A 21,941-nucleotide genomic window follows, 5' to 3' on the forward strand; every position below is an offset into this window, starting at 1 on the left:
GTTAGAAGCACATCAACATCTAACCTTTCCGTCTTGTGTAGAAAACCGTCTCTTTTTCGTTGTTTTATCAGCCAAAAAAAACATCAAGCCTCTCATCCAAGCATGCATCTTCATATGAGTTTTCTTTCTATTCTTAGCTCCTCTCCCATCAGCCGTCTACACTGAACACTGTTTGTCTGGTCATGCATGGCGGTGTACGCGTGTTTATATTTGTGTTGGTGAAACCGGTGCAATCCAAGCGAGACAAAGAAGGGGACAACAAGGGAGAAGATGGAGGGAATGACATACCCTGCGCTGAAAGAACAGAGGGGATGATAAAAAAAAGGCGATTCGTGGGTGTGGGGGTAATGAAAGGGAGGCAGACGCTGGAAAATGGACAAAGAGGCTTTACACAACAGTTTCTGGTCTGCAGCCAAGTGCACCGATCAGTCCGATGGGAACACAGTCTGTACACCTGTTCCAACCAGCTGGCCAACCCTACCTGTCTCACCCACAAACCCACCCGTACACTCACTAAGGCGAAGGGGGGAAACTTGGCAGTGGGCAGGTGGGTGTGGATTTCTCACTGCAGATGGCAATCTGAGTCTCAGATGTGGGGTTGGTGTATCTCTCCACCTTTTATGTAGCAGCTTATACAGAGAGAACTGACAGATTTGTGTCCATCATCAGTTTGTTGTTCATATTCTGATGTTTAAGAGAAATATGAAGCTGTCTATTAATGTCTGAAGCAATCCAGTCTGATACCTTCTACTGCGGCTTCACGGCATCGGAAAGTCCTTTAATGAGACGCCAGATCAAGCAGTGGAACATCTGGAGTTTTCCGGCTGTACCACTTGTTGCTGTTCTTTGCCAATCAGCTGGCTGGAAGAAATCTGCTAAACCCTTCGATCAATTACAAGAAGTTTCTCAGATTCTCTACTTTTAGTTCACACAAAAAGTTTATGTTTTTGTGAATCAGAAACATACAGGTGCCAGTCAAGACTAAAAATACTTAAAATTTTGAAATATGAAGCCACCTGCAGATGCATTGGTCAAAATAAGGGACCATAAAGGTTATTTTTGTTATTTCCATTTCCTGGGAAACTTCACGGAGGAACGTCTCATATCAATGACTAATCATAAAATCCTGTTTTCGATAATTTAGGATTACCAGAAGAACAAAAGACTTTCTAAAGTTTAAATACATTTAGGTTGTTGTGCCTATAGCAAATTTTCAACAGACCAGATGATGCCATTACTTTGTCAAACCGAAACACATCAGATTAAAAAAATGTTTGCATTAAATGGGCATTAGTTTATTTTCTTTTCTATGTGTGCTTGATAACATGAGGCACAAGCAGTGATAAACGGTGGAACAGTTTTCCTGTAAAATGGGATTAAATATATAGAAGAGTAGAAATTTAATTTATACACATCATCTTAGTCCGATAAGTGGACAAATAAAGAGAAGACAATATATCCTTTGACCACAAATTTCAAATTAGCAAGTGGGGGGAAAAACTGGAGCAGCACACATGAGGTAGAAAATGGAAAAGGTGGAAATATCTACTCAATGAATGAGCAGATGATTCCCAGCCCCTCCCTTCCTCAGGGCTCCACAGATGTGTGCCGGGTGATAAACGGTGGACCAATTGAAGTGATACGACACCGGGCGTATTAAAAGGGGCCTAAATGTCATTTGCATGGTGTAATTACTGCTGGCTGGTCTGCTCTTTGTGTCGACGGCCACCGGGGTCCTGTTGAGAAATTAACCCTGAATGGCTCCTGACAAAATGAGGTCGGAGCAGCAGAGTGTTCACAGAAAGAGCCAAAAATGGCACACGGCGCATTTTTCTAAGTACCTTAAAGATGCAATAAAACCTGACTGGAATGAATGAACTCCTGGTTTTAATGAGGTGCTTGACATGGAGTCTTGAAATTAAAAACTGCTTCAGAGTTTTATTGTAAGGGTCGACATGAGGGACAATATTAGCTTCCGTTAAGCTGCATGGCACACAGAAATACACAGCAAAAAAACAAATAAACAGGAGAAACTGAACCTCTGATTCCTTTAGATTCAGACATATCAGTCTGAATCTAAACCACATTTAGCTCCAAACACAGATCCCTCCTGATACAACGCAGCCACCGTGTTCTGTCTAAATGTCTTTTGGAGGATTACGCCGCTTGACTGACAGTATTGATCAGCGATGCATGATATCTTATTTCCTCACCTCGACTATCTATATATATATATATATATATATATATATATATATATATATATATATATATATGCATGTATGCCCAAGTCTCAGAATGTGGTTTTAGTTTTCAGGTTTTAAGCTTCAAACAACTTTAAATGGATGGCAAAGTCTCACCCATCATATGTTTAGAACCAATATACTGTTTCCAGATAAATCTGAAGGCTTTTTTAAATTCCCTTTGTTGATAAATATTTTTTCTAGATCTCTTTATATTTTAAAGCTTTAAATATCAAATTTAACATCAAAGTAATAATTAGTGATCTTGTTGGAATAAATTGGTGGTGGACACACTTCTGCTATTGCGCTAGTAGTGTAAATAGTTTTATGTGTCTTTTTTTGCTAACTTTGAACATGTTTAGCGCACTTAGCTTCCAAAAAAAGAGATAATTTACTTAGATGTTTTGTAAACTTTTAGTTGAATAAAGTTTTGAGATGTGAATTGAAGTTAGCAATTTAGCATTAGCTTCTCCTAAATACTGGGTTGGTGAAGTGCTTTAGCGTTAGCAGAACTAATATGATTAGTGCTTTAGGGTTAGTGTAGCTAACTTGAAAAAACTTTTAAACATGCAAGGAATCAGAAACTTTTGGCATTTTCGTTTGTTTAACAGAATGGTTTTTCATTTTGGAATATTTTATCTGCAGTTTGGCCCAGACTAAGCCTTAGTTTTGGTTTGCATGAGTTTGAGCCTCAGTTTCCTTCCTTCTCTTTGATTGACAGATGGTTTCTCCACAATAAGCCCCTCCCACCTCCCCGTCCCCCAGGCTTGAACTACAGAGTGGGTTTTTTTCCACCTGCTGAGCCTGTAAAAAGTCCTCAGCGCTTGTTTCTCTCTGGATGATTATGAGCGTGTTTGCACTGTTGACTAGGCGTGCAGAAAAACACCTCAGCACGTGCATTTATGCACATTCAGAGCATTGTGTGTGCATGCAGGAGTGTGTGTAGTTCCAGTATGTGCATGTGTCAGCATCAGCGCTCCATCTCCCTCTGCGTCTGCTGGAAACTGACAACTGGATAATAGCTTTTTACTTTTCCAGAGCAGGGCTCCGGAGAGCACTAATATGATTATAAATCATTATTCAAATAGAAAGGTGAGGAGCGGCACTCGGGATTGCAGGGGAGCATGACAATAGCATCATTACCTTTTATTTATAATTCTGATTTTATTTTTCTTTCATTGCAGTCGGAGACTTAATAAATCTGGTATGAAGAGCATGAATCAGAGCGTTCTACAACAAGGCAGAGAGATGTGAAGAAGAATTGATTTAAAAGATTGAATATTGATGAGTTTCACCAGCGTGAAGTGAATGGGGTTTTTGTGCTGCAGTTTGTCCATTAAATTGTGGGCCTTTCTGGTACCCTGTGGTATTCAACAGTCAATGCGATGATAATAATCAACACCATACACTTCATTTAACAAAAAAAAAAAAAGAAAGAAAAAAGGGTAATTTGGAACATCTACACATTTATGTAGAGTATTTTGCAAAACTCCTTGAATTTTTACACATTTTGCTAGTATTGAACCACGAATTCAGTACCTGCATTTCCATTGACCATATAATTGTAATTATGAAAATAAATTTGCTTAATGAAAACATGCCAATTTTGAAAAAACTCATGTTTTTCAATAAAAAGGTTTTTGTGCTATGATGAGATAGATGGGGGGTTTTTGGGATGAATTTTGCAAAACTTCAATAGAAACACTTTATTCACATCACACAAGTCATGTGATGAACAAGCGGATTTTACTACTGGTGGAAAAGTTGAAGTAGACGACAGGAAGTGGTGGGACGATGAGATTTATTGCGTGAAGAAACTTATTCATGTGTGATTGTAATTGCTTTGGAAACAGCCATTACAACATCACGTTTTTTCAACATCAATTGAATCTCGATAAAGTTTTGCGCACATTTGTAATGGAAAACAAAGCCAGTGTAATTTATGACATTGAAGTAACGGTGATTAATCATTAGATCAGAAAGTTCTTAGCAGCACCCCACGGCTGCAGATTTAAATGATATCATTGAGTTATAGAGAGTTTCTCTGATTTCTGTTCAAATTTCCAAGAAATGCTTTGGAGAAAGGAGCATTTAGACAGGGAGAAATCCTGTTAGCTGTTGGCATGTCAGGTAGAAAGCTCTTTGTTCCCTAAAAGCTAAAGCTTTTGATTTCTTCCAAGATTCATCTGTGTTTGTTTGAACTTGGCTGACACAGATATCTGAAGTTTGTTTCATAATTAAATCAGCCCGAGATTCCTCTAAGTTCTAGTTTCAGAGGGTTTATCTGATGCTCTTCTCCAGACAAAGGTTTTCGTTTCATTTCGCTGGAGAAACCATTCTGTAATTTTACCCACCGCTTAGTTACAGCGCGTCCGTTCAGCTTTGAGGGACTGATGAGCAGGCAGCCGCTGAAATTAGGATGATGTTGCAGCTTATTAGCCAAGAAGCGGGAGCGTTGTATGGAAAGAGAGAGAGAGAGAGAGAGAGAGAGAAGCAAAGCCGACTTTACTGTATCAAAGATGCTGCAGAATTTCCCTCAATAACAATTTAAAATGATAATCTGACAAAAAGCGGTGAGACTCAAACAATCTTGTCTCCCGTTAAAGATGAAGCTGCCATTAAGCATTACGAGAATAAAGAGACTAAAGAGCTGATCTAGAATCAGTTTTTCCATTGAGGTTATGTCAGCTCTTTGCAGGCGAAGATAAAAATCAACCCTTGATGTTTGCGCTGCAGAATGTTTCTGCCCTAATCCATCCATATAATGAGCCACTCTGCCTTGATTTTGTGCATGCAGTCGTGTTTGTACAATAAACTGCAAGCGTACAGAGTGTGTACAGTCGTATATATGTGTGCAGCGGTTTTTCATGGCATTCGAGCGGGTTAGAATCTCACCATTTGTCCTCCAGCTGATTTCTGTAAATGCAGTAAAGGGGGCCCAACCCAGTAACTTTATTTTTGGCCTTCCAGCTCTAAGGCTTAACAGATGTCACTCTCAGCTCCTCTGCTGTTCATTGTGCTGCCGAGAAATACTTCTGAGAAAACACTGGTTTTCATATAGCATCGGAAAGCGAAGCCAAAAGAGTCTGTTAAGCTGTGCGAGTCACTAAGGATAAGAGCATTTCATCAGGCGGGTTCATGCAGCCGTCGCTTGGCAAGAGTGAACCCTGCAGCTTTCCAACATGTGCAGTGGGCTTAATCATTACCTTAAGAGGAGGAGGATGTGCAGCTTTCTTAATTAATTAAGACATGACACTATCTTTACTTTTGTCAAGATACATAATGAATCAAAGAAATGTCAAAGTACCAAGACCCAACTGACAAAGGTTGGAGCCCATCCCAGTATTCAGTCAGTCAGAGGCAGAGGGCCTTTTTGGTTTGTTTGTTGTCTAGATTGATTTGGTGTTGGTAGCACTGTCTTTATAACTTGAGAATGTGCCTGCTGTTGTTCCTAAAGTAGATTTTTTTTTCAACAAGACAAACCTTGCAACCCTAGTGGAGCTCTGCCTCCCAGTTCTCTTCACTCACTACATTACGATGCAGCTGAATGTGTTTCTTCTCTGAAGTGTTTCTCTTGAGCCCCAAGCGGCCATGATGGATGCTGATGCAGAATTGGTCTTTGTGGCTGTTTATGACCAGAGTCAGAAACTACAGATTTTCCCTCTAACTTTATCACTTTACGGTGGTCAAAAGTGGCTTGTACATTATCCACACAGTGCCTTCATTTGACAATCAATGTTAAGTGACCTCTGGAAAAAAAAACAGTTTAAACAGCACTTAGCGTTAATGTGCAAAACATAATTGATAGTAGGAACAGGAGTTCCCTTTAGGGTCAGTTTGATGTCGCCAGCTTTGATGTAATCGAGATTTAATCACACATCTCTTGACTTAAACAGATTAAGATCAAACCTTTGCGTCCAGACTTGTTGCGTCGACACATACCCGGGCCGAACACAACTGCAGACAACCTGCGAGATCAAAGTAGAACATCCTGTCGTCTTTATTGAGTTTCTTATAACGACTCCTACTGATAACGGTCTTATCGCTTCTTCCAGTTCCTGCTAATACCAGCAGCCTCGGTTAAACGTGCGGTTACCTTTCCATAGCAATTATGTATGATGTGCCCTTAAGCAAGGCTCTGGACCTCTAATTACCTCAGCTGAGCTCCTGCATGGAGGACGAGAGGAGTAGAGTGATTCTGTGTCTCCAGTCTAAGGTTTGTCGCAGTATTTTTGTTGGGATTCAGACAAAGCCAAAGAATGCTGGTTGGGTCGTCGCCAGCGCAGTAAAATCACCTCTAGGACTCATGACTGTCAGAGCTGCAGAGCTCTGCTGATGGATGATAAAGCAGGTTTAGGTGGAAGACTTGACCTTCCAACCCAGAGGAAGGAGGGGGAACCGTCATTAGCGTGGCACCAGGAAGGTTGTACACTTGACCCGATAACCCTCACTGTCGAGATAAGAGTGAAGGATGAGCGTCAAACCCTCCCTCCTTTCCTTGCTTCCTCTGGCCTTTTCTCCACCACCTCCAAACGGTTTGTACAGTATTAAAGCTGCAATTTAGCAGCAACAGAAGAAACGAGGAGAAATCCTCCCCGCTCCGGCTGCCGTGTTTCCTGCCTCAGCAACACTTCTTCATCTCCCTCCCTCTCCATCCCCTCTGACAGCACCGGGACCTGTTACAAGACTGATGTCTGCCCCAGTTTGACTAATTAATCTCCATCAACTCTGGAGCCTTTCCTGCAGCCCGGCTAAACCCATCAGGTCGCTGAGTGATCACACCTAGGTTTTCTTGCCGGAGATTCATCAGTTCACATCAGACAATAGAATAACAGCCTAGCTTGAATTTGATCAGGTTCTGTATACTTGTTTTTCTCTGCAGGACCTGGTCTACCCTGTAGCTGTTTTTATTCTTTTGAATCATTTAATTATATGAGTCAAAAAGGTACATCTTTGCTTTATTTTCATCACATTTCTGTATCTTTGTAATGGTGAAAAGATGTTTGAGGAGTTTCCAGTTTCAAGTCACTACAGATAGAGATCTGAACTTTCTATTTCTCTGTTCTCGTCTAGTTCTTGGTCGGTTTGTTGGTATGTTTTGGGACATTGTCATGTTGTTCAGGTCCTGCTACGGCAAAGCGTTCCCAAATCATGACACTTTCACCTCCATGCTTTACAGTCGATATGTGGTTCTTTTTCTCATCTAAATTACTATAGCTTATATATTTTTCAGTAATCTTAAATTGATATTAAATATCTTTCAAATAGTTTAGAAAAACAGGCTATTTTAGGATGTTCAAGTGTATTCACAGCTGTATGTTTGAGGCTTTTATTTTGAAGTAAAGAAAAAAGTAGTCCACAGTTTGTTCAAATTGGATTACAAAAGGCATTGCAGAAACCTCCAGAGCATCTGAATGGTTTGAGTGATACGTAGCACCTGAGGTGGTGACGGAGAAGATGTAAACGAAACATTTATTATTTTTATTAAAACACAAAAAAGAAATATTTTTTGTGTTTTTTAGCAATTACGGTCAGATTAAAACAAATACAAGAAAACTCATTATAGGACCTTATTAAAATTGGATTCTATGTTTATTTTACAGAGATTAGATTATTAAAAACACCTTCCAACTTGTAAAGTTTGCAAAATCCAAAAAAACTCCAGGTACTTAAGCTTTTCCAGTAATATTGCTACAATATTTTTCAGGATCATCTCGAATCATGAACCATACTGCTACACCTAACTCTGAGAACAGATCTCTTGCTGCAGGATTTTTGGTTGCTGCCAACTTCTTGAAACAACCCGAATCCAGTTTCCCCAAGAAACAAATTTGCTCTGTTAGAAACCAGAAGAGAACAAACTAACGATGCCTTGAGTTCATTTACACACTAACTTTCCTGGGTACATTTTTCTCACCTGGATTGTGTTAGGAAAAACATTTAAACAAAAGCATTTCAATCCAAAGCAGATTAACTAAAGAAAAAGTAGTGTGTGTGTAATGCAGACAAATAGCCAGCACTAATCTGCCCTGATCTCATTTGTTTGTCACTACAGCCAGTGGCTGTGGGTAATTTGACAATGATATATGAATGCTATTAATTACAAAATATAGCAGCTTTAAAATCTGACCTTTTGAACATGAGCCGTTTTCTGCAGACAGTAACAAATGATGTCTTGTTCATCGTAAATCCCAAACAGATAAGGCAGCTTCGCTGTCTGGGCCAGGTAGGATTGTCTGTCTGCAGTGAAGCGGAGTATGAGCTCTTATGTCAAAGCTTCATTAAGTCCCAGCCTGTAGTGATTGTTACCAGCTGTACTCTGCGATACAACAGTTATTGCTTCATGTGTACAGTGGACAGTGAGTTATATCCCCAGCCAATCTGATGAGTATCCCTGGATGGATCCCAGTATGTCCTAGAAATCTGATGCCAGATAATATCCAATGTTTTTTTTTTTTCTTTTTTTTTTACTACTGATTGGGATGACATGACACTAAATTCAATTTAGGTGAATGTGCAGCGTCACAATGGGAATCCATACGTTTTACTTGTTGGCCTTGAAGTTGCTGAGTCATGGTAACTTTTAAAACGAGCCCAGAACAACAATCAGGTAATAAATAGAAATATGTTTAATATATTTTGAGCGCAGCACAGGGATGTTCTTTGATCATAAGACTTCAATTCGTTTTTAAAAGGGGATTCTCTGAAGTAGTTGTCAGCAGTCATTATCTCCTCCTCTTCAGCAAAATTTACAGAAATTCAGCGAACATGAGCCACTTGGACGGCGCCAAATGACTGTGTTAAATTAATTTTTTAGCCAAACCACAGCTTTCCACTGAAAAAATGATAGCTTTCACACTTAAAAACATCTGATGTTGTTCTTCTTTCTGCTTTTGGTTTTCTTTTTCTGCTGTCCGGTTGGTGCATTCCTGCACTTGGTGTCGACAGTACATGATGTGCTGCAAGTACGTGTTTCACAGAACCTGGATGGACTGTAGCAAATGAACAAAGGATGATCAATTGATCAATAGTGTTAGGCGAAGACTGGGAGGTAAGAATTGGGTCCAAGATCTGAGCAGCTTCCAACATAGAAACAAGGAATTATTTTATTGAAAATAAATGAACAAGTTCGCATAATGCATCCAATGTGAGTTAAAGGTGCCAACTGAAACGTGTGAATCACTTTAATGCACCATGGCGCTTCTTCCTCAGTCATTCAGGCAGCAAAGATGACTTGCTTTTTTCTGGAGGCATAACAGCAACTCTTACTGAAAAAGAGTGAAGACCATCTGCCAGGTGGGATTTTGTAAAATAACTGTATTTTGCTGCAATCATTTCCAAGGTCAGAACTTCATGGTCTATCCAGCAATCAAGCCATCTTTTCTCCATCTTTGTAATACTCTTTGATGCTAAAAAGCACCCATCCGACTCAGCAGAACCTGATCCGTTAGATTACTGAACCCATTGGTAGGCATGGAGAATATCAGCTGATCAGAAAAGCGATAGCAACCATGACACAAGTAAACAGCACCAGACTAAACAAAGGCCTTGTGCAAAAGTGTGCAAAAGTGAAGAGGTTTGCACTTCAGTTGTATAATGTCTATAATGTTTACTGTATTGGCCATTTTCCACTAGCGCAGCTTATGACTCAGATGTAAGGGTTTCCTGCTAGTAATGCTTATGTAATGCCAACACCTTTTATATAACTTACTTCGCTAAGCTTCCAAGCGCTGGACTGAAAATGCGATGTCAGAAGACTGTTGGTGACTGATTGCCTAGCAGTAACCTGACCCGCCATTTGTTAAAACTCACAACAGCCATGGAGCGCATTGAGTTTTTATGGACATTAACAGACTCAGGTACTTCTTCCATTGTTGTGTTGTGTTTGTGTGGCGTTAATGCTGTAGTATTTTTCAGGCTTTAGCACCGCTCAACTATATATGACAACCCCAAATTGTAACAGAGAACCACTTGAGCTAGGTGGAGTAGAAATGTAGCGTGTTCAGAAACCTGATTGCCTTCTGCAGAACCCTGTTTCATGTTGATTTAATAAAATCACACCTACTCCTCAGTGGGACTCCCAAACTCTGGTTTGATCCCCACGCTCACCTTCCTTCCAATGCCAATAAACAGCCATCACATACCGATCAAAGAGAAGTGTAAGTGTTACTTTTGGCTCCCCGTTCTGCGCTTTGATGTATCGTTGCTGGACGACCTTGGTGTATAGACTAAATATGTAGACATCTGCACCTCACTTCAGTCTTGTTTTATGTTCTTTGCTAACATTATTCCTTTTCCAGCGTCGGCGCAGACAGCCGCGGAAGGTTAATGAAAATCGGCTGTCGAGCGTCATTGATTGCACGAACAGCCAATTGGAACCCCGCTACTCCCAAAATTGATTTCATATAAAGCAACAGTGGCGCTGCTGCTTCTTCATTTCATTAAGCGTGCCAGGGATTCTGTCTTTTTTTCTTTTTTTTTTTTCTTATTTAATCCATGACTTGCATTGAATGAAGGCGAGTCAGACAGGATACCTTCGGATTCCAAAAGCATGTGGCTAACCGTGCAAATAATTCCAGTTTGCACCAAAAAGGGAGAAGCAGCAGAGGGAAGCGCGGAGTTAAGGAGAGCAGAAAAATAAAGCATGTGCCAGATGAATTAGTGAGGAATATATCATGGAAAATGACTTCTTTACAAAGCGAGGGTCATGTACCTGTGTAGGATTTTAAAAGCTTATATGAGTTATCATGCTCTCATTCCACTCTGTCAGTGCCTTATTATTTGGAGGATCGCTGACGCTTGGATTATGTTTCACTCTGTGCTCGGTTAGGCAACCTTCGGCTGCAGCCCTGCTGGGCTCGCTCATAACTGGAGGACTTTTAGGACTTCATAAGTTTTCCTGGGGAAAAGCCACAAGACTGATTTAGCTGTAATCTTATCCAATGTCTTTATAGAAGCCAGACCCGGAGCACTGTGAGCTGCACTGGCAGATATAATGTGCACCGTGGACATGACAGGCACCTCTTAAGTTACAGGGGTACTTCTTGAGGGATGAACCATTGTAGAGGCTGCGTATGATTGGTAAGAGGGAAACAAGCTGTAAAAACACTTCACTTATACAAAGGTTAAGTGAAACAGTCGAAGGGCAGTGACGATTCTGATGCTTAAATGCCTTTCGCTCGACCTAGAAAGTTGCCTGAAAATGCACAAAAAAAAAAAAAGAAATATGTGCACCTCATTTGATCTTTGGAGTAGAGACAGAGCTGCCTCACGCTACATGACCTAGTATCGTTTAGCACAAAGAATAGCGGGGAGCTCAGACGAGAACTGTCAAAGTCGGATCAATTTATGCTGCTGGATTCTTCAAGGCGTCTGCTGAAAGCAGGAGGGACACCGTGGCATGCTTGTTTACTGCTGATGAGAGATAATTTCATATTCTGCACGCGGCAGGAGTCACCTGATAGTAACTCAAAGTGCCGTACGAGAGGAAAAAAAATCGGGGCCACAATCGCAGCGGGGCTCTAATGACATATCAGTCTGCTGCAGCAGCGAGGCTACTCGTATACCTCGCGGCTGGATGGGTCAATTTAGATCACGTTCAGAGGATAAATTAATCAGGGAGCTGGGGGAGAGCATTTCAATTAAGGGAACCTGGATTTAATTGTCCTTGTCGTGGATTTTATGATCTTGCATTAATACTGTGTCTGAACAATTTTTTTTTTTTTTTACATTCATACTTGTTTTGTTATGGTGAGACCAGGCGTGAGCTACTATAGAAACCAGATACATGAATACAAAGATGCAAACTGGCTTCCTGTTTTAGGGCAGTTTGGATCACCGAAATTATTTATACTTTCTAAATGCCAGAAAAATTAGGAAAGGCAAATTTTTTGGAGAATGTTTTATTCACCTACATTTCTCCAGGATTTGGTATGACTTCAGTGAAACGTTTTGGTTTTCCTTCCACAAGTTTTTCACAATAGTTTGCCGTAATTTTGGCCCATTCCTCCTCTTCAGAACTAGTGGAACTGGGTCAGGTTTATAAAGTGCCTTGCTCACTGACACCTTTTCACCTCTGTTTTCTTTGCAACTGCAATCAGGATTTCTGAAAAACATTGACTTCATTGAGTACGAGCCACTTTGTGTCTAGTTTGGTGTTGTGATTCAGTTTGTTGTCCATTTGGAAGATCAATTTTCAAATGCTTGGCTCATGTCTCGAGATGTTTTCTGTTCTTTCCTCATGATCCCATCTCTAAAACATTTCTTGGATATAGAGTCCATATCCAGACTTACGACGTTGCACAATTGTCTTCTTGCTATCTTTAATCTCCATTAGATTCACCCATGATGTCACACAAGAAAACGTTAAATTTTAGGTCCTTGCTTACAAAGCCATGCCACCGTCACCTGGGCTTACCCAAACTCTTTAAGAGCAAAGTAATCCTACTTCAAGTAAATGTCTGAATTTAGAGAAATTAATACTACTCACTTACCTAAAATATTCTCTCTCGTAATCCTTTCTGATCGAAGAAAGGAAAAGTGACAAATTAAAGTTTGTTTTTTTTGTCTTTTTGTTTCAGGGTATGTAAATGTTTTTCGTTTAGGCGTAATTCCCAAACTCCTGCTGCTTCTTATTTGAATGCATGCATCTGTGCGCAATAAGTGTTTCATATCATGCAAACCGCCAGCAGAAATCCCACCTCGTCGCTTGGTATTTTCTACCAATGCATGAGAATCAGCGCGTCGGCTTATCCCAAATGCAGATGTCAGAGCAGGCTTACTGCTTATCTGATCTGACATGTAACATGGCAGACGGGTCTGGGCATCAGGCAGGAAATGAAAACGACTTTGGTCTCTTCTCTTCTACTTAAAGAGTATTCGCCATGATCTTTGTTCCATGATGTGGTGAAGCGAGATGTTGGGTAGCGTGGCTTCGCTTTTACTGAGGTCAGGATTTCGGATTGTGGCATTGGGCGATCCTGCTGTCTTCAAAGAAACTTGCTGCTCTGGACCTCTTGGGGGACATTTAAATGTCAGAAAGGAATTGCCAAAAGTCCAAATTGGAAAAACATTTTTCCTCAGAGCAGTGAGAGATTAATCAGTCTTAGATGGCATATGAACTTGGCAGCTGTCCACTTCCAGTGTGGATGCAGAAGGAAAAAGTTAATTAAGTAATCAGTATGAAACTAAGCGGGGTCGCGGGAGAGAAGCCTTAATTGAAGCTAACATTGATGATTTTTTTCTTTGAGAGAGAGAATAGAAACATTTCTCAAGATAAAGAACTCTTTCACATTTTGTTACATTAGATTTCAATCTTGAATTTATTTTATTTGAATATTAAGTGATCACGCTAGTCCATAATATTTGTGAAGTGGAAGGAAAAGTTAAAGTTTTTAGAAATTGTTTGTAATGGCACAGTTAGCTTATATTTATTGCAGTCCGTGAAGTTGTTGGAACTGAAACCTCATGCTGGGAGGCTGTTGATTTCCACCAGAAAACCTGGTGAGGCGTAAATGGGATATTTAGAGCTAAAAGAAAGATTATTGAAGACTGCAAAAGACTTGAGACGAGAGACTAGACCAGGATGAAAACCCAAAACATGCTGCTAGAGATAAAGTTATGCTGCTGGTATGTCACAGAAAATCCCAATAAAAGGACAAAATGGTGGGATTTATACCTTTAGGAAGGCTCTTTATGCCCACTTTCCTTCTTCAGAGACGCCTCGATTCCCACATGGAAGATTATTGCTTACTTTGCCTCGCTACCTCTGCTGGTTATTCTTGACCTGTAAAATGCTGACAGAACCACATGTTCCTGATCACAGACCATCGTCTGATGGCTGTGATTTGATGCAAACAACGTGTCAAACTCCAGATCTGAGAGAAGCCGGGATCGGGTGAGGCCATCCCGCGGGTTTGGCTTGGCTCTGCAGAACAACGCCGTAAAGGAGATGTCGCTCAGCGCTGCGAGCGCTGTGTTACACAACTTGATGGGAAGTCGGCGAAGGCTAACACACAGAGAGAGAGACTGAAATGAGGAGTAAATAGAGAGGCAGCCCTGATGAAGAGAGGAAAGTAGGGGCTGGTTAGTGGCTGTAGATGTGAACTCCCAGTGAACCCCACGCCCCCCTTTGCTCTAGCGGCCTCAACGGGATGAGGCATTCGCGTACGACTCCGAGAGGCTGACATCAAACCGACAGCAAGACATGATATCTTATTTTCCTGAGCTACGATGACACAAACTCATCTCCCTGCTTATTTTCTCATGGCTGCGGAGAGGCAAGCCCTGCATATGAGCAAACTTAGCAATCAGCTCCCAGATGTTCGTCAAGTTCCTTCACTTTTAATTCCCGCCGCTTCCAGATTGTTTTCTTGTCGGAAGATAAAGACGTCCCTCTTGTCAGAACTCCTCGTTTCTGATTGAGAGAAATCCTTGACCTTCGAGTCTCTTTAAATTAAACGGGGAGAAGACGACTGCATGTGCATGCAATTGTATCTGTCAATCCTTCCATGACTATAAGGCATGTGGACAAGCCTTCACTGTGCGTCTCGGACTCAGTGTGTGTGTGTTAGAAGCTGGAGGAGGAAGATTGTGCTGCAGTTTGACATCGTTGCTGACAATGTCATTTGCAGCCTAAAGAGATAAAGCCTATGGTTAAAATATACATTACATCTAATATGTTGTAGCGACTTGGAGGTGCACATTGTCTTTATCGTGTAACATCAGCAAGCCGCGGATGTCGGTGGAGGACTTTTCTCATTTGGTCTCATGCTAATTTGAAGGCAAGCAGCATAACTGGTATCAAATTGTTCTGATCCGGTGCCAGTATGTCACCTCTAGGCAGCTGCGCCCCCGCGCTTTGCTGACAGGAGCTTCAACAATTAAAGCTGAACAAATAAATGGCTATCACATCCAGCAGGGAGGTGAAATTGGCCCACTTCAAGCATATCAATCAGGATAGATGTGTGTTTAGATAATAGAAGGACCACTGCTGGGCACGTTTCTGTCAGGTGTTGGAGAGCGGGGGGCGCGGTTCTGCAAAGAGATTCTTCAAGATTGAAGATAAAGTGTCAAACTCAGCATCCAATACTTAAAAAACAACAAAAAAACCTTCCTAACCCTGACATAAATCTTGACTTCAATCGTGTCTGCCACTTTACCACAGTGCATATTTTATTTATGATAAAAAAAATAAAGGTTTGCACATGCAGAGTTTAGTCTTGAATTGGTCAAACAGGTCCTGTTTTTAACGCTAAAATTAAATCTTTTTCATACATTGATATTTTAGCCTGTTAGAAGTTGATCAACTCCCTCCTCTGTGGCTCAAGAAAACTGTTTGTCTTTGCGACCATGAACAAGTACACATTAAATTAAATTCTTTTTAAAAATCACCCACCATAACGGATGCCGTCTGTGTCAAAGTTTGTTCTCAATCCATCATAATTTGGTTCTGATTAAAGATCATAATTTCTGGGAAACTTTTCGATTCAGGCCACCTGCTCGCATAGGAACACTTTGTGTTTACCTGCATGCAGGTACAGTAGCGTGCAGGCACAGCCTGGCTCTCAGTGCCAGCAGCAGCAGCAGCATCTCTGAGTGTTTTGTTTTTACTGCCACAACTGCACATTCCAAATACAGTCTCGGCTGAGCTGGAATGCGTGCAGCGCTGGCTAGAAAACACAGCCGAATTAGCATAAGTGCCATGTTCGATCCATCAGAGGTGAACTCAAATGGCTGCTGGTTCCACTCCCATCCCACTTTTGGCCTCGTTTGTGGAGCGAGTCATGAACTCGGAAAAGAAGGGAGAAAGGAGACGCAGCTTGTTTAAGTTGATATTTGCTCTCGGGGTAATTTGGAGCAGATTTTTTGGAATCGGCGAAAGGGCTTCGCCGTAATTCCCTTTCATGCTCATCTTCTATCTCTGAAGTCACCATGGGGCCTAAACAGCAGCATAAGGATGCCAGATGGATTACAGGGATTCCTGTTTTCTCTCCCTCGCTCCATCTCTTTCAGTCGCAACATGTTTTGTGTACAGGGATCCAGACGGCAGATGACAGAGGACCAAATCAAGCCGGCTCCTTCTCACTGTCATCCTTCTCTTTCCTCACCGTAACTTACTCTGACAACCAACTTTTTTTTTCTTTTTTTAACTCATGGAGCTTGTTGAACTGATTTCCTCTCTCGCATCGTGACTTGTTGGAGCAGCTGCTTGGGCTTGTAATGTTTAATCTTGTACAGTTAATGAGAAATACGCTACTGCAATTCATACCTGTTGATCTTTTCCAGAGCTTATCATTTTGTACTATACAAATCTTGAAAACTGTGCTATTACTCCATTTATATTCAGAGAACTAAGGATGTACCAATCCACTTTCTTTTTTTTTTTACTTCCAATACCGATATTTGAGGTATCGGCTGATGACGCTCTGATACAGAAAAATGGTGCAGAATAGATCTGGCCTTATGTATCAGGCACATTGTTATGATATCTGATCCAGCACTTGTTTTAATATCTGGACCAATATCGATAAAGTATTGGTTCGGCGTGTCGCTACAGAGAATATTCCTCCCCATGTTTTGTGTCACCTACATTTTGAATTTATGAGTTCTCATTTTACAACCTGTTTAGCATCAAAATAAGTCCTGCAAAAAGTTAAAATACTAAATATGAACAGGCTTCTCTTTAAGCAATTAGTCAGAAATCGTCTTAGGGGAGTTTATATGTGCTTCCCTATGACGATTAACTGATGAGCTGTCTTGCTTGAGATTATTCCAAGCACTAACACACACTCCCTACAATGACAGATGGATGTAACTTGTTAAGTGTTATAATGGAAAATGAAAAATAATCCGCCTCCTAAAAAAAAATCGCCAAGCTGTCTGGGTCGGAGTCATCTGCCTGGGATCCGTCCGACCGGATACGAGGATCCTCATAAATATCTCTCACCAGCTCATCAGCTGCGCCGCGCTCCGGCCAAGATGAGCTGCGATGGACGCAGCGTGGCACGCTGATAACACAGCGAGCATTGACTTGTTTTATTTTAAGCTAAAAGCAGAAAGTGCCAGAAGGCATCCTCAAATTTAACAAGGAAGGCACAAAATCAGCCTTGGAGGTGCCATTCCTGCCTCGTGTTCGTGCTGAAACCGCAGGCTTAACCTTGGATATTCTTAAAGTGACAACCACCACATACTTATGCCAAGGTCTGTTTGTTGGCGAAGTGTCTGCGAGGACAGACGTGAAATCCTTGTGTTGCATGCCATCTCTCTTGTCATGCTGCTTGTAAAACAATTACCCGCTGTTGTTTGTAGCTACGCTTGTGACAAGTGTCAGGCCAATGAAATTACAGCTGCCGTTAGCTGCAACGTGCTTCGGGTCCGGCTATTTTTAGAGCAATTTGGTGCATAAATGTGGCAGTGCAAGGATTTAGCCAAATAGCTGAGTGGAGTAAAAGTTATGGACCTTTGTTATGGCAATGGCAGCGTTTTGCCTCATCTGCCACCGTCTCACACCTCGACGGTAGCTCAGCCTTGCCAGGTGGTTTGACTTTACAGCCACTTTTCCAATTGAAGCCTTAATACCGACACGCAGTCCCAGCTGGAACCCATTAGGTTCATGGCTGAGCCACTGGGGCCAAACTCATAACACTGGTTCAGTCAGCTGGTACAGAGGTGGGGGGGCTGCAGTGGAGAGACGGTCACTGCTTGTGTTTTCTAATCCAAACTGGATCTGAGTGGGACAAATTAGTTTGGACTAATGGCTTAATGCTGTTTGGCATAAAGTAGAGAGGGGAAATAAAAAATAGCTTAGGGCTCATGCAGATTAAAGCTAGATATTAGCAAATGTTAGCATGTTGATTATACAACATCATCTGATCTTTAGCATGCATTCCAGTGAATTCACTCAGAAGTTGTATTTTCTGGGTTCCCAGGCAGAAATATTTAACTTGGTCCACAGAATATTTCCTCAAAAGTCTTGAAGCTCATTCAGGATGTTTTTTTTTAAACAAATGTGAGAGTGATATCTATTCTACATTATGTTTAGAGTTCCTAATTGCATTTTCTGAACCATTTGAAAGAAAGTTTGATGCAGTTTATTGTTTTTGTCAGTTTCAGTTTCTTTATTATTTATTATTTGGCTGTTATTCTCCTAAATGCACTTGTTGCTTTTACATGTTTGACCAAGCTTATAGAAGCTATTTAAGTGTTATATATTTTAGAGTTAATATTTATCTATTACAGCACATCTTGTCAAAAAACACACATGCCAATCCATGTAGCGCATGTTTTTTACAGATATTGCATGGAAACCATTTTTCTTGATGAAGTTTTCTTTAGTTTTTGCCAATCATTAATCAGATCAGTCACAAGTTTTGAGTTGAAATGGCCTCAAGCGACAAGGAAGTAGCAACTGCTGAGTGAACATTAGTCTTAATTTTGGTCCTCATGTGGCACCACAAGATTCAAACCAGGATCTTCCTTCAGTATCAGAAATAAAATAAATGAAAACAGGGTGTAATGTACAATTATATAAAAGAAACACTTTATTTTATAGGTTGATTTATGTCTTTTTAGGATTATGTATCTCTGCTTTTAGTAAAAATGCTAAACGGTTTTACTTTGGAAGTACTAACATACAAACTACCAATGCGTAGGTACAAAATCGGAAATGAAGGTTCAAATTTTGCTTCTGACTTTTCTCTTCTTTGTGATTGTTGATGACCCTGTAACCTATATGGGATAATAGTTTAGAACAAAAACTATTACTCTGTGTAAATTTAATCCAAGTAGAGCATTAATTTACGGGACAACAGGCAGAGGTTCCTCTAATGTTCCTCACAAAGAGGCCACCTGGTCTCTCAGTGTACGCATGATGTCTTAATGTATGAGAAACATCTACTATGCATTCTCTACATCCAGTCCTGAGTTCCTTTAAAAAGTAAAAGATCAAGGAGATAGCAGATGGTGTCCAGGTCAGTCGGGGCACAACCTGGTCCCTCGCCGCCTCTCTGCTGCGTGACGCCAACAAACACAGGCTGGCTTAGCCTTTGGCTGACCTGGACTTGGCATCTTGACCGCTCTTCCAGCATATGGTCCTCATGTTCACATGTTGTAGACATATTTTCTATTCTGCCGAGAAGAAATTTATCTCTACGGTACGTTTTTGTGACGTGTTTTGTTGTTGGAGTCTTGAAAATACTTTTTTCTTTTTGTTGCAGATAATAAATCTAAACTTTTTGCCAAAATTGCCAAGCTCAGAGCAATCGAGGGCCACATTTAAAACTGAAAACCCACTTAAGACATTTGTTGTCCTTACCTCTTCAATGAAATATTAATAGACAATGTTTTAATAAAGCAAAGTAGTCTAATTTTTCAACCAGTTATTGCTTTAAATCTTGTCTTGCACAGTTACTGTAATAAATGACACAAAGCTTTTTTTGGGTTGTTTTTTTTTAAAGTTTTTTTCTTAGGCTTGTGCAACAAAAGTTGAACAGAGCGCGCTATTTTTAGCAAACTGTTATCAATTGTTAATACAAGAAAATAAATAAGATTTTGTCTGTAAAAATCAGAAATGAATTGCAGTTGGATAAACATGAATCGAGTTACTCCGTCGCTTGGTAATTATCACTGCTGTGCTCTGTTGTCATTTGTTACGTTTAAAGTAAATTACTCCAGATCCGAGTGAGGAATGCTTTCCTTCGTGTTAAATAATTGAGACTGGTATTGCATGGTCTGCTCTGCGTTTTGGGAGGTTGAGTCAGCTCCGAGGGTCTTTAAAGGTCCATGGGGTCGGCGAAGGCTGAGCCAAGGCGAACAGAGAGACATCTGTCCTGGCCTGGAAGGATTTCACGCTTCTGGCCGTCCACATGATTTAGGCCCTCCAAGACTACCTGCTGCGAGGCGCTCCCCACGGGTTAACCTGACACAGATGGATCCCCACCCAGCTCTGAACACACACATGGAGAGCGCGCACCGATACGAGGGTCCAGAGGCAGATGCAGGTGCGGATTTTGCAGGAGCGCGTTCAGAGCTGACACTCAGAAAGCCGCTAACATGATCGCACAGGCTGGATCTCACTGTCAACTCCTGCTAGTACAGCAGAAGGACAACACAGATGCACATTTTCCACAGACAGACAGACTGATGGATGATGATACCACACAGGCATTACTGGGAGTGTCCATGGAGGAACCGAGCATGTGCTTAGCGTGTTTTTTCACCTTTACTAGTCTCATTTCTATTAATATAGTTTATTTATTTAGTATTACATTTCTGGGTGAGAAAATTACACAAAAAATCTTTTTATTTGTTAACTGTATATCAGAAGAAAATATTTGTAGCATTTAATTCCCTTTTAAACTTTTATTAAAATCGGTTTAGCTGCATTTGAGACAGGTGCAATTTTCTAACAAGTCTTAAACTCGTCCTGATGTATTTACAGGTTACATTGGTTTGAATTTACCTGAATTTTAATTGACAGAAGTAACACAGTGTATTTTTTTATTCCAGTTGATAGGAAAAAGGTAAGAATAATTTTCCACAATTCAGCTGTTTGCCTCTAGGAAAAGTTTAAACTTTTCTGAAACTTTTGGAGGATTCAGCAGCCAAGAAAACATGATAAAAGGTTTATTGTTCAATCCTCACATGAGTCTGGGACAATATTCTGAAATATATATATTAACCGTAAACAGAAACAGGAACTTTTCGACATTGTTTATAAAGGAAATAGTAAATTATGTGATTTGAATTTAACATGAAACCTAGTTAGCTTTGTGCAGGTTCTGAGTTGGAAACATGTCATTTACTAATCGATTTGTTATATTATCGGAGGAACCACTTCAACATTTTAAGCTAGTAAACTGGTTCTCATTTGCATTTTGTACTTTCAAACATTTTTACCACATGTTCACTAAATAAAACTGTGCAGTGTTGAGTTTATAAAAGACGCAAAGTGAAACAAATCCTTAATTCTGTCTGTTCGTCCCGTGGCTAAGAGCGAGTTTGTTTCGCTGTGTTGGATTTAGAGGTGGGAGTTTGTGAAATAAATCTTTGACTGTCTGGATTTCAATTTCCGACTAACTTTGTCTTTTTTAAGTATTTTTATTTATTGTTTTAGATTTGAACATTTGAACCTCTGAGGTAAACTGAAATCCACAATTGCACCATATTTAATGGGTGAACTATTAAAATAGACCTTATTTTTTATCAGTTTCAATTTTAAGTTTTATCCTTTTAAAGCTGTGTTTTTAATTATTAGTAATGTAATGTATGATCTTGCTGTAAACATTTTCAGTGTTTTCTGTATTTTAGTGTTATTTTGAGCTACTTTTATTCCAGCCCAAGTAAATCATGTATTTTCTAAGTGTTTTTCCTGGTTAAATATAGTATTAAAATGCAAAAAGAAGACTGGAATAAGGGATCATGCCTCTTAGTAATCTAAAAAACGAACCTGTTAAAGGTTTAAATGTAATATAAAAGCGGGAAATGTTAAGAAAGTTACAAGCTATAGGTTTACTTTTGAATATAAACTAATTGAAGTGTGATAAAGTACAGGAAACTTCTCAGAAAACCTCTTTAGTTGTTTTTGTGTTCATCTGATTAATGCACCACCCAGATAGTGAATAAAAGAATCCATTTTTCTTTCATGTTGGACTAAATGTTTCCGGTGGGCCCATCGCGATCGTCCCAGTTGTCTCTCCT

General features: G+C 40.3%; 1 long non-coding RNA gene across 1 annotated transcript in view; it reads left to right on the forward strand.

Moving 5' to 3' along the window:
• LOC106914670 (uncharacterized) overlaps window positions 1–21,941 on the forward strand; it is a 117,213-nt gene that overhangs the window by 66,331 nt on the left and 28,941 nt on the right. The gene's annotated exons all lie outside the window — the stretch shown is intronic.

This window comes from Poecilia mexicana, unplaced genomic scaffold (assembly GCF_051168715.1).
Source record: "Poecilia mexicana isolate PSO_F unplaced genomic scaffold, ASM5116871v1 scaffold_2, whole genome shotgun sequence".
In the NCBI taxonomy this organism is placed as follows: domain Eukaryota; kingdom Metazoa; phylum Chordata; class Actinopteri; order Cyprinodontiformes; family Poeciliidae; genus Poecilia; species Poecilia mexicana.